The 13307-nt window shown below is 42.6% G+C and overlaps 1 pseudogene; it reads right to left on the bottom strand.

Annotated features, from left to right (window-relative positions):
• Positions 1–2738: 2738 nt before the first annotated feature.
• Positions 2739–7705, bottom strand: LOC126487436 (40S ribosomal protein SA-like; annotated as a pseudogene).
• Positions 7706–13307: the final 5602 nt, after the last annotated feature.

Below are 13307 nucleotides of genomic sequence, written 5' to 3'. Positions count from 1 at the left end.
GGCAAAAGAGCAGTCCTGGTCATGGGTAATATGTATCAAGTTCTACTGTAATTATGTAAATTTGTATGTGTCTTAAAATACTAATAAATGACTTTAAATTGTATTGTCTCTATTAATCAATATTAAAATACCATTCTCCAATAGAGACGTGAACAATTTTTTTGATCATTATATGTGATTTTAAGACATGTAAAGTCAGAAAAACACCATGTTACTAAATACAGGAGGGCCCATCCTCTGACTAAATTTTACTAAGAGTCTGAGAGAGGCTGCTACACATGGCATCAGGGCAGCCCAGCCACAGGACAGAGTGAAAGATACTCCTCTGCGTGACACACGGACGACAGAGACAATAAAGCAGAAATTCACACGCGTTTTAGAAAGGAACAAAAAAGGTTTCTTTTTAAGATCCCTATGCCAAGAGAGACTTACAGGATAATTTTTAGCCTCTTCCAGGAAATGCAAATTTTCAAAAATCAATTTTAGAGGAAATGAAAAAACCCAAATGGTCCTTCAAACACAGACAGTACTGAAAATGCTTTTCAGTAGCCACATTCAAAAGGGCTGTCCTTCCAAAGGAGAGATTATCCCTGTCATGTTTAAACTGCTTCGAAGAATATGCAATGATAACCATTTTCCAACAAAAATTTTAAGGCCAGTATAACCTAGATACTAAAATTGGAAATGGGTAAGAAAAGAAAATAGAGCCGTAGACAAATATGGCTTATAAATGAGGTGCTAATAGGCAACATTTTATGCATGGAGACAGTCAAGTCATTCTTAATATAATAAATAATAACACATATTCGACTCCTGGTGTGGGAACCCAAAAAATAATAATAACACATAATGACCATGTAGTCATAATAATAAGTCTCCATGTCTTTATTTGAAAGTCAGTTAGTGGCCCAAAGAAAATTCCAACTATACCCACTATATTTGGGGATTCCAAATTTCTCTTCCTTACTCCTATCAAATAATTATGCAATGCATGCACAATATTTGGTTTAAAGGTGTTTATTGAAATTTTGTTTATACAAAAGTTCGAAACATCTTAAAAGCTCATAGCCACTGGTCCCTCTTATTCTGTAGTAGCTTGACTTCTTGGGTTCAGCAGTTTTTTCTTTCCTGGCAGTTAAGCCTCTAGTCATGCGAGACAATCTAATGTATCCCCAATGATCCAATATTCATGGTTCTGGTTCCCCTAGGGACCCATAACTAATACAACCTCAAAATTCTAGACAGTCATCTTGCTTGCACTTGTGAAGGATAAACAAACCTCTCTTTCTTGGGCCAAATTTTGGGGTCTCTTGGCTACAGAAAGTCCTCATCAACCCTTTTCATCCATATGATCTTTTATTCCCATACCTTAAGGCATCCTGAGCACGCCTACCTACCCCTCCCTCCAGCCAGAGAGCAGCCTCTACTAAAAGCAATTTTCTGTGTGTTAGTAAACGAATTCCAATGGCTAGCACATAGTAAGACAAGCCTTGTCAGGGACACTTGATTTTAAAGATATCACCAGAAGGTTGCCTCCCTGGTTGATTGAAAGTTTAATTTTAAAAAGATGAATAAGATAGCTCTTCCAAAATGTTAAAAATGTTCACCCTTTTCTCTCAAGGAAAGCTACGCCCAACAGCGGAATTCATGGTGAGATATTGAATTGTTAGAAGGGAGTACCAGAATGATTAAGGGATCCATGAATCATGTGAGTTCTGGACGCTTTCAAGATATATCTGACACTTCAAGAATGAGTCTCCTGATGATCTAGAAAATTGCTTTTGTTCCCAGTAGCTGCAGAGGAGAACTGCAACCCTGTAGTATTTAGTTTACCAATTATTTCATGGCCACTTAAGGAAAGAATACGAAGCCACCCCTGCCTGAAAATGTCTGCTTGCATCTAACCAACAAAAGGTTTTATTCTATCACTATCAACTTTGAATCTGCATGTCCCTCTGTTGCTTTTCATTTCAGGGGTGAATCATTGTGTTCAGGATTCCTGAAGATGTCTTAAATAGCAATCCAAGTCAACATTTATGTGATAATGTGAATCACTTGACTAAAGAGGACAACATGATCAGCTCAGAGGAGAGCTCCGTCACGACAGGCCAACTCCCAATCTGTGTATGAATTATCTTGGAAGTTAAGAGCTTCCTGGGATTCACAGTGCACAGATGAGTAGCCCCAAGGCTAGAGTGTGGGGAATCAGGATGGGAACTGTTGCCTGACACTCCTCAAGAGACGTAAAGACCTCAAGGGACAGATTAAAGCCTCTGTCGAAGAATAGATAAGAAAAATGTGGTACATTTACACAATGGAGTACTACACAGTAGAAAAAATAAAAACATCTTGAATTTTACAGAAAAATGGATGGAGCTAGAAAACACTATTTTGAGTGAGGTAACCCAGACACAGAAAGACAATTATCACATGTACTCACTTATAATTGTTTTTAAACATAAAGCAAAGAAAACCAGCCTACAAACCACAATCCCAGAGAACTTAGACAACAATGAGGACACTAAGAGAGACTTACATAGATCTACTCTACATGGGAAGTAGAAAGTAAAAAAAAGACAAGATCTCCTGAGTAAATTGGAAGCATGGGGACCTTGGGGGAGGGTTGAAGTGGGGAGGGGAGAGGCAGGGAGGGGAGCAGAGAAAAATGTAGAGCTCAATAAAAATCAATTTTAAAAGAACTTTATTCTCCTTCCATCTTTTTTCTCTTTGCTCAGGTGCCTGAAAAGGATCTCAGGACCAATCAGTGGTAGCTCCAGCCCACGGGGTGGTCTGTGCTGTGGGAATTGCTAACCAGTCCTGAATGACTGGCTGGGCACTCTAGTCTTCAGTAGGGAACTAGTGATTGGGTACAGAGGGCACCAGCATATCCTCAGGCTAGTCTGCCACCTCTGACTGAGCAGCAGTGAACTCAGGAGCTGCCTCCATCCATTCACCCTGGAATTCCTCCTTGGTCACTGCCTTCTCATCAGCAGCCTGCTCCTCCTTCTCAGTTTCCTCTGAGTCTCTGTAGAAGTTAAGCTCAGATATAACTTCCCGAGGATGCTCACAGGAGATAGTGCCGTTATGCAGAGTATTTCCAGGGCCTGCATAGTGAGCTCCCTAGTTGTTGGGATGGCAATGTCTGCATAGCAAAGAGAAGAGTCTGTGTTACACATAAAAATGGTGGGCAGGTTGACATAAAACATCTTATGTGATGGGTTGCTGGTCAGCTCTGAGATTGGTCACCACTAGAAGCCATGGTTCCCCAAAGGCTGTTTGGATCCGGTTAGTGAAGGCCCCAGGAGGGAAGTGGCCAGCAATTGGAGTAGCTCCAGTGGCAGCAGAAAGCTTCGTGTGGCTCACTGGCCAGGACACCCTGGAGGAGATGACGCAGCAGGATTCTCAATGGCAACAATCACCCAAGCTGCAAGCAACAGCTTCTCTCTCCCAGGACCTCTTCAGACTTATGATGTGGATACCATCAGTTTTCCTTTTGTAGATGTACTGCTCCAGCTGAAAGTCAAGGTTGGTGCCATCTAAGTAGGTTCCTGTGGCAAGGAATTTGAGGACATCCTTCTCCTTCATCTGTATGGAGGCCCAAAAAGATGAGCCTATTTCCACATTGACCAAAGTCAAAGAGTTGGAACTTACCACTAGTTCCTTCAAGGTTATTGTGTGTGCTTCTACCTCAAACAGAGGTCCCACCTAGAGGTAGAGTTCTGCACTCACAAGGTTATTGTCAACAGGTGTGGCTAATAGCCAGACCTTGTACTTCAGGAATAGAGAAGTGTTCCTACTTCAAACAAGAGTCTAAGGATCCAACTAAGGGTCCAGTTCCTTTATGAAGATAACTTTGGATTCCACCCAGGGAGTGGTTTGTGTACAGAATGTTTTGGTCTATGGTGTGAGTGTGATTTGTTTTGTTCTAGCAACAGAATATTTAACTATGAACAGAGCCCACAACCTTCAATTGGTGTGTTCATTTCCTTGTATCATATTAATGTAGGTTTTTTTGTTTGTTTGTTTGGTTTTTTGTCTACTCCTACCTTTTGGGACTAGGGGTATTTTAAGCAGTTGGAAACTAAATGCAGGTGAATTTCAGTATTCACTGGAATTCCCTCCTGATACTATCCTATATATTTCTCTCTTTTATTATTTTCATTTGTGTCTTCATATTCTTTACTATATCTCTAAATCCCCACACCTCTACCCTGGCAAGAGGTGCTTTTGTCAAGGCTGGTCCTCGACACATCTGAAGGACATCAAGGGCTTCAGATATTGTGTAAGTGTCCGTTTCAGCTACAATGGAATCAAGAGCACATGTGGACCTGTCTCAGGGCAGCGTGGAAAGGTGGCTCAAATATTTAAATGCTTGGTTATCACGGAGTGGTGCTGGTTGACTGACAGGGATTAGGAGGTGTGGCCTTGTTGGAGTAGGTGTGACCTTGGCGCTCGCTCTAGCTCTCTCTCTCTCTCTCTCTCTCTCTCTCTCTCTCTCTCTCTCTCTCTGCCTGTTGCCTGTGGATTCAGATGTAGAACTCTCAATTACTCTCCAGCACCGTGTCTGCCTGCAGATCATCACATTCCCTGCCGTGATGACAATGGACTAGACCTCTGAACTGTAAACCAGTCCCAATTAGATGTGTTCCTTTATAAGAGTTGCACGGTCACTGTAATAGGACACTGACTAAGATGGGAAGATTCTATCAAGTCTAGCTGAGCAAAATGAGTAAGTTTACTGGCTCGTAGGAGCATAGGTCACACACGAGCAGTGGCACAATCAAAAGGTTTGCACTTCTGGTCCAAGTCAGACCATGGAGAGAAGACATGCCTTAACCAATCTATTCCATTTACACTTTTTACTTGATTTTATCCAGCAGGTATATCAGAGCTCCTGGAACTGCAGTTATAGATATGAGTGGTAGGAATCAAACCTAAGTTCTCTGCAAGATCAGCTAGTGCTCTTAACCACAGAGCTGTCTCCCCAACCCCTTGATATTTTTCTTATACCCATTGTGTATTTCAGAGTACAGACTTCAGCCTAATACAATTATAGGTAGATCTCTTCCAGAAACTTACTTTTGATGGGACTACTGTTTTTGTCCCTAACTGAGGAATAGTCAAAATATTAAACCTAAGGGCATTTAATTAGAGAATCACAACTTCCTAGTCCTGTAGTCCGTGTGAGAAGCACGGCTCAGTGAAGACATGACAAAACCCTACCCCTCTCACAATGAGTGCCGGGGTTCTCACATAAAGAGCACGCTGGCAAGCGTGATCAGCTGTTTTTAGCACAACACCTTCTTAGAACATTTGTGGTAGTTAATTATGACCATTTCTAGCTCACAGATGGCATGTGAAATTGAAGTGCTATGTTTTAGGTAACAAGGGGGGTGGTATAATAAATAAATCATTGTGAAATCAAAGGGCACAGTTGGCGAGGAACATGACGAATGGTTGTTTACCCGCCCAGCACCTTGCCCGTTAACAGTGCTTTCTTCCTGGTTCCTCAGCACCAGTCCATCTGCCACTCCATCTTTTGCATAGTTTCCAACACATCTCTCTTCACTGTCCCCTTTTCCACTTGTCCTATCAAGCCTGGGTTCCTCCACTTGGGGTCAAGCCTTCATGGTCAGACACGAACCCATCACTTGAAATCATTTCCCTCCATACTCAACAAGCAATGAACCTTCCAGCGAGTGCACTCCTCTACCTGGCTCCCTGTGTCCTCTGCTTATTGCCAGGCAGGCTCCTGCATATGAGCTCACCACAGAGGCACATAGTCTATCCTCCTTCCTTCTATCAAAACACAGTTTAAGTAGCAACATCTCCAAGAAGTGGTGCCAATTCATCAATCACCACACTGTCCTGAGTTCCAAACATACACACAGAAGGAGCCACCTAGTACTACATCCACTGATCCATGACTATGGATCATGTAGTTCTTAGCTAAGGAACGGTACACCTGCCATGATTTTCCATGGTCCAGAAAATGGAAATATGAGAGAAGAAGGGGAGGTCAATAAATAACTGTAAGGTGTTTAATGTATATATATTTTCAGAAAATACCCAGAAGAACTTTCTGGTTTATTCTCTTAAAGTAAAATATGTGGAATCCAGCTGATAATAGAAGGTTTCCACTGCTCATACAATAATCCTTCTGAAATACACTGGCCTATAAGCTGCAAGGACCTCTTCAAGGTGTCAGCTGCCAGGACCTGGTCCATGGAGGCTCCAGGGGTCAATATAACTGGGGCGATGCAATCCCAGTGACACTGTGCAAACAAAGGAATGCATCTCTCTCTCTAGGCCAACAGTAAACTACTTAGGGTCCTGGGTGTTGACCCATGAATTTGGCACAGTCTTTTGGTGATTCCATCGAATTCATTCAGCACTACAGAGTGTCTGCTGTTGAGATTGTTTTAAAGTGAAATGTGGAGGAACTGTTCTGTCATTAAAAGCACTGGTTTCTCTGCAAGAACAACCAGGCTCGGCACCCACAAGGGAACTGTAACTCCAGTTCCAGGGGATCCAACATCTTTTTCTGCTCTCCTTAGGCATTAGGCATACACACCGTGTACATCCCTTGGCTTTTAAAAAGCACGAAAATGGAAAGTGGTATATAAACACATATTAGTAGCTGTTACTTATAAGAAAATTGTCAGGAGATTCTACCAGTTATATAAACAATTAACACTTCAGACACTTAAGGTTTGAAAACGAAAATTTGTCAGAGCCTATTATAAATGAAAAGAGATAAGAGTGTATGTATGTGTAAGGAGAGAGGGATTATATATAAATACATATATGCACACACACACACACACACACAGATGACTCTACACTGATGGAGATTCAGGAGGATAGCCTAGATCATGCTGCAACCAGTCCTCATGCTACATCTTGACTTGGAGCCCTTAGTCCTCTACACATGCTTCACAATTGTATCCTTTCCTAAATTTGATGCATTTTTCTGCAACAACCTCTCCCTTAGAAGCTGTGATAAGAATCTATGGGAAACATTCAGATAATAGCAATGACCACCTACAAACAGTTTATCTTGACAGCTGAGATGAGAAGGGTCAGCTGAACTCCTGATCCTGCAGTTCTGCTGTCCCTGTGATTGTTCACACTTTAATTAGTCCAGTCGCCACCAAGGACCCACTCTTAAGTTTATGCATCAGCTCCTGCCTCCAGGATCTTGCCCTGTTTGAGTTCCTGTCCTGACTTCCTTCAGAAATGAACAGCAATGCTGAAGTGTAAGCCAAATAAACCCTTAACTTGCCTTTTGGTCTTGGTGTTTCATCACAGCAATAGAAATCCTAAGACAATGTCCATGCAGCATTCACAGGGGCCAGAAGAGGTCATTGGATCCTCTAGAACTGAAGCTACAAGCAGTTTTGAACAACCATGTGGATTCTGGAAACAAAACCCAGGTCCTCTACAAGAGCAGCCAATGTTAGTTCCCATGAGCGCGGCTGCTGCCACAGCCACTGAAGCAGTTACATCATTACCTGACACCAGGTACCCTTCCACCTTTAGCTATGTGACATGTACACCCTTTAAACTGTCTGCAAGGCACAGTTCCTTCTTACCTCTCTCATCTTCTTGCCTCTCTTGCCTTTCTTGTCTCTTGCTCCTTTTCCCAGTTCTCTGCCGCCTGCCTGCCTCTCTCATGTTCCCACTCCAAAATGGCCTTTTGCTTTTTCATTCTCTCCCTCCCCCTCCCCCAACAAACCTCTTGCACTAACTCTCTTGCTCAAGGCCTGTTTGCTCAGTGGCATACCTTGGCAGGGCCCACTGGAAGTTACCCACTTTGCTTTGTTTTTATAAGTCAATTTAGCAGGTGCTCTTAACTGCTGACCCCTGTACGTGCCGTGTGTGTGTGTGTGTGTGTGTGTGTGTGTGTGTGTGTAAGATATGTCCTGCTCCCTTCACCTTCTTTGTTGCACACAATTTTGGTTGATTCTCTTGACACACATAAATTTATTCAGGCTTCAAGAGACACTTTTTGAACATGATTCCTAGCTTCTATGCCCAAAACCAAAGATACAAACTAATAAAGCACAGAATGACTAAGAATATAGGGTTGCCTGTGATTGAGCCCCTGGTGAATGAAGGCTTAGGCACAGAAACCAGCTTTATGCAGAAGCACCTGAAGAGAAGCCAGGACCAGCTAATTACAGAAGATTCCTGTCCTATAAGGTTCATTGTGATTGAGGGTTCAGTACAGTTTGTTTTCTAATTAAACTCAATCATTTATTTCTTGAAGACATTCTGGTAACGCATCTTCTACTATTTTTAGATCCATGACAAACCATATATTCTGTACTAATTCAGAAATGTTTTTCATTAACTAGCGCTTATCAAATGCTGCTTCAAGGAAGATACAAATCTTCCTGGGATCCCAGGGGTTGGCTCTACTTCAAACAGAAAGGAAATTGAGTCCATTTGAATAGTTAGCCCCATGGTGAGAGACGCAGGAAATGCCAATCTTATGATGAAGTCAAAAAAGTCACATGCAACATTTGAGATAGGCACACACCCCCAAAATGGCTCCCCAAGACAGTTATTTATTCTTGAATTTCCTTGAACAAAAAGATGGTTTGGCAGATGTCATAGTTCATGCCTGTAATCCAGTACTGCCACTTGAGAGGCCAAGGCAGGGGAGTAGGAAATCTGAAGCCAACCTGAGCTACATTCTTGTCTCAAAAACAAATAATAAAGTAAAATACAGTTCTACTGCCAAATTGTCATTGAAATACAGATAGTTCTGGGCATGCCCGTACATAAGCCTATTTTTGTACCAGAGTGAAAATAATCTCAGCTGTTTCCTGGGATACCTAAGCCTGAGTACCAGTGTTGCTCTTCATACCTGAAGTTTGGGCAGGAACTGATATTTCTTTGGAGTTTGGCAGAATTTTTCCTGGTTTCCCATTCTATATCAATTACCTAAATTTTGGTAAGAGAGGATTTAAATTTCTATTACATACATATATACATACATACATACACACACACATGCACACACACAAACAGAGAGAGAGAGAGAGAAAGAGAGAGAGAGAGAGAGAGAGAGAGAGAGAGAGAGAGAGAGAGAGAGAGAGGTATATGTTCAAATCCTCATGGAACCCATAGTTTGCTTTAAGGCGCATGTTTAAAGCAAATCTTCAGTGATGTTTCTAAAGCCCAATTCATGACCCAAACATAATTATCCTTTTGCCACATGGGGAAAGAAAAACCCAGGCCTCCTCAGATGGTCGTTAATTCCACCCACACAGGCTAGTCTGCCAAGCTGCTAAGTAACTAAAATCCTGGATGAATGAGCAGAGGAAAGAAAGCAGAAGCGAGACCGGAAGCTGCTTGGTAAGAACCTGTCGCTGATGACATCATCCTCCTGAGACCACTTCCACCACTATGGACTTGCATGACCCTTTGCTTCTACCCTTGAGTGAAAGCCCTTGCTATGGTTTATGCATGAATGGTGACCTACAGATTTGCATGTTTGATGCTCTGTCATCATCTGCGGGTGTTGGGGGTGGGGAGTTTGTGCTACCTCAGGAGGGGTGGGGGCTAACTGAAGGAAGCCTCCCTGGTTCCCCTGTCACACCCTGTCTTCTTTCTTCCTCCCTTTCCTGCCTCCGTCCTCTCTTTATCGCCTTCTCTGCTTTCTGAATGTCCAGTCATGAATTGCTTTGCTCTGTCTTCACTTCCCTCCCCCACCATAATGAACTGATGGCTCTAAAACCATGAGCCAAAATAAACCCTTGGTTAGGTTGTTTCCACCCGGTATTTAGTTACAGCAACACAAAACCCTGACCAGTATGTCCCTTTCTTTATAATACCATAAAATCAGGAATACTGGGCAAGTTAGTAACAGCTGCAGTACACAGTGTCACCCCCAGCATACCTGCAAGGCACTTAGCATGTCACCCCTGGCCTACCTCCAAGCTGCCTACAATGTTATCCCCAGCCTGCCTGCATGGTGCCCACAATGTTACCTCCAGCCTAACTGCAAGGCACTTAGCATGTCACCCCCAGGCTACCTGCAGGCTGCCTACACAGTCACTGCCATGAGGTTTCTCAGCCTTCCTGCTCAACACACTGTTATATCAAACAGAAAAAAAAAAAACATATCAATGGGAGATAGATACAGATTACAGTACCAAGCCAAATAGAATTCCTGTGGGTGCTAATTTCCTTGAAGAATCTTTTGTGCTCTTACTCTCAAGACTTTTCACGTGGTCGAAAAATCAATCTCTCACACTCCCTTCACACAATTTTGTTGATTTTTTTGACATCCCACATATGCAAAAAAAATCATTTACTCAAAGTGCTTGAGAGGTGGAAAAATTAGAGCTTCATGCTCTGTGGACTGAAATTTATATAGATTTTTTTTTTTTACAGCCTTGCTTTCAGAGAAAAGGAAACGTTTTCCACAGTTAAGAAATCACTCCAGCAGATGGGTCTATCTCTTCCACGGCTGTTTTTAGTTGGTTTGTGGGTGAATTACCTTGGACATGGTTATAAATTTGAGATTATAGGAATGGCTGAGGGGAGGCTTTCTTTCTTCTTTCTTTCCCTTTCTGCCTGTAAAATACAATGAGGACACAGCTGTAGCATCTAGAAATTGAGGGAATCTAAAAACCATAAAAATAGTGGCTTCCTTTTCCTTCTGTGGGCTATGAAACAACAGTTCCGTTTATCTCGTCTCCTATGATTTATAATGACCAATCTGAGGCTATTTTCCCGGGAGGGTAATTAGCTAGGCAGTTACTTCACTGTGAGCCCAGCATTCTGATTAAGTATAGCTTTACACTTACAAGTATCCAAAAACCCAATAAAGCACAGAACAGGGCTTGCTTGTTTGCTCTTCTTTTTGTTTATTTATTTCTTGCTAAGTAGTATTGGATCGTGCAAAACTATGGCACGAATAGCAGGCCCATCTAACTCCAATGAAATTTTGAGACAAATGGGAATTCTGTTAAACAGCAACCACCAGGGCCAGGCAGTGTCGGAGCACACCTTTCATTCCAGCAATCAGGAGGGGGGGGGGCAGATCTCTGTGAGTTCAAGGCCAGCCTGGTCTACAGAGTGATTTCCAGGACAAGCTCCAAAGCTACACACAGAAACCCTATCTTGAAGGGAAACAAAAACAACAACAACAACAACAAAAACAAAAACAAAAAACAGGAACCAGCAATGAAATTCTACCTGCTCTGTTATGTTGGGTTTCTGTACATTTTCATCTCATTCCTGTCTACCAGTTGAGGTGTTTGAGGGATACTTACCAGCCCCCCATCCCCCTATTATCTCTATTATATTGCTACCAAGAGCAGAACCTGAACAGCCAACTCATGATCTATTAACCTTCAGGCAAAATCCCTTGAAAATTAGTTCCTCTGGAACCACAGGGTCAAGTCGAATCTTCCCAGCACAGCCTGCAAGGCTGTTCTTGGTCTGGACGCTACCTACTCTTCCCTAAGTGCTGGCCCCAATGGCTTTTTGTTTGTTTATCTATGCTGCTGTTGGTGATGTCTGCAGGGTCTCTCACTGGCCGGAGATCTCCAATAAAAATTAAGCTAGCTATGAGCCCCAGGACCTTCCTATCTCCACTTCTCCAGCACTGGGATTACAGGTGGACCATCAGGCCCAGCTTTTCTTACAAGTTCTGCGGATGGAACTTGGGCCCTGATGCTTGCAAGGCTCGTGCGCACTTTACTGGCTAGATTATCTCTTCAGCCAGGAAGTATATGCAATAGCTGTTTTTAAAGGCTTCATTGTTTATAATATACACAAAAGCAAGTGTCTGCTCTGTTTTTCAACCTGATATCCATTGTTTATTTGTTTTCATTTATCGTACAAAATAGAAGTGGCTCGTTGGCTAATTTAACATGTCAAGCTCGTTTTGAAAGGTAAATGAAATGTTTAAATACAAAGCGTACACAGTTAAAGCATCAAACGACACGCACAAGAAAGGAATGTTTTCAGGACCTGACACTGGATGTCTGTCCACAGTGCTGTTTCAGAAAACCACCCACAAGCTGACTCTACACAGATCGTATTCTCTTTCTAAACCTAGTAGGAAAGTGGCCGTGTCGCGAGTTCTGCCATCAGAATATGCCCAGGGTTCTTGTCTCTCGTCACTTCCATGTATCCACCAACTACCTACCCTTAGACTGTTACCCTGTCCCTTCAAACCCAGGGCCTCCTGGCTGATGGGAAGGCATTCTCTCCAGCCCCAACAGCCTGCCTTGAACACAGCCCGAGTGCTTCCACAGACTCCTTGGCTCAAAGTCTCCAAGGGTGCCTCCCCTCAAGAGGCTTTGGGGCTGGACTGTTGCAACTTGACTCCAGTCCAGTAGGTGGCCTTGCTCTTACAAAAGCTTGCCAGCCGTCTTTGTTAATTTGTGCATTGGGTTCAATTTCTTGACAACCTTAATCATTGCCTTCAGAAGTTGGCTAATGACTTAAAGCTCCTCCCACTAAGATGGGGCGTCTCTCTCCAGCCTTAACTCTAGAGTACCTGTGGGTGTTCTTCACCATGAGGATAAGTGGGAGCCAAAGAAAGCCCCCAGACCTGAGCCGCAGTCTTTCTAAACTAGTCTCAACAGTACAATCTCGCCATTCACTATATTAATTAGAAGTCACTGCAAAATTTCATCCCACATTCCAAGAGAAAGAGCCATCTAAGAGTAACTGAGATTCATTTCAAAGGCTGGCTACCCATGTATACACTAGCAATCAAATTCCAAATTTTGAAAACCAAGATTTAAATCGGTTTCCACGTTTGTTTACTTTTAAATTTAAAGTCAGACGGCATTGCTGCCTTTAATAATTAAATCATGAAATTTTCAAAATTGGATCTGGATACTGTTGCCCCTCCTCTAATATTCTTTATACCCTGTCCTTCCCACCACACAGCTGCCTGTTCTTTTAACCTTGAATTAACTTTATTTACTCAATTTTATTATCTTTCCTGTCTAAAATAGCAAGAAATCCTTCAAAATCAGGTAATCTCACTTCCTTCTGCAGGATCCTAAAATTGTAGCCCATGAATTTCTGAGCGACCCAAGGTACACAATATAGTCACAGAAGTCCAGCCAAGTGGGGTTGTCATTTTGAGAGAAAAGAAACACAGAATATTGGTGATATGGTTCTATAGTTGAACACCTGACTCGCATTTCAAGGCCTTGTGTTTCAGCCCCAGCACCTGAAAACTCCTAACATTAAAGCATCATCTAAAGGGGCTGGAGATAGTGGTGCAGGTAAAAATGTGCTCTGCTCTTGTGGAGGACCTGGATTTG

This window comes from Alexandromys fortis, unplaced genomic scaffold (assembly GCF_014885135.2).
Source record: "Alexandromys fortis isolate MF-2015 unplaced genomic scaffold, M_Fortis_MF-2015_v1.1 scaffold_172, whole genome shotgun sequence".
In the NCBI taxonomy this organism is placed as follows: domain Eukaryota; kingdom Metazoa; phylum Chordata; class Mammalia; order Rodentia; family Cricetidae; genus Alexandromys; species Alexandromys fortis.
The sequence above is the reverse complement of the archived record's forward strand: the minus strand, read 5'-3'. Positions and strand labels throughout refer to the sequence as shown.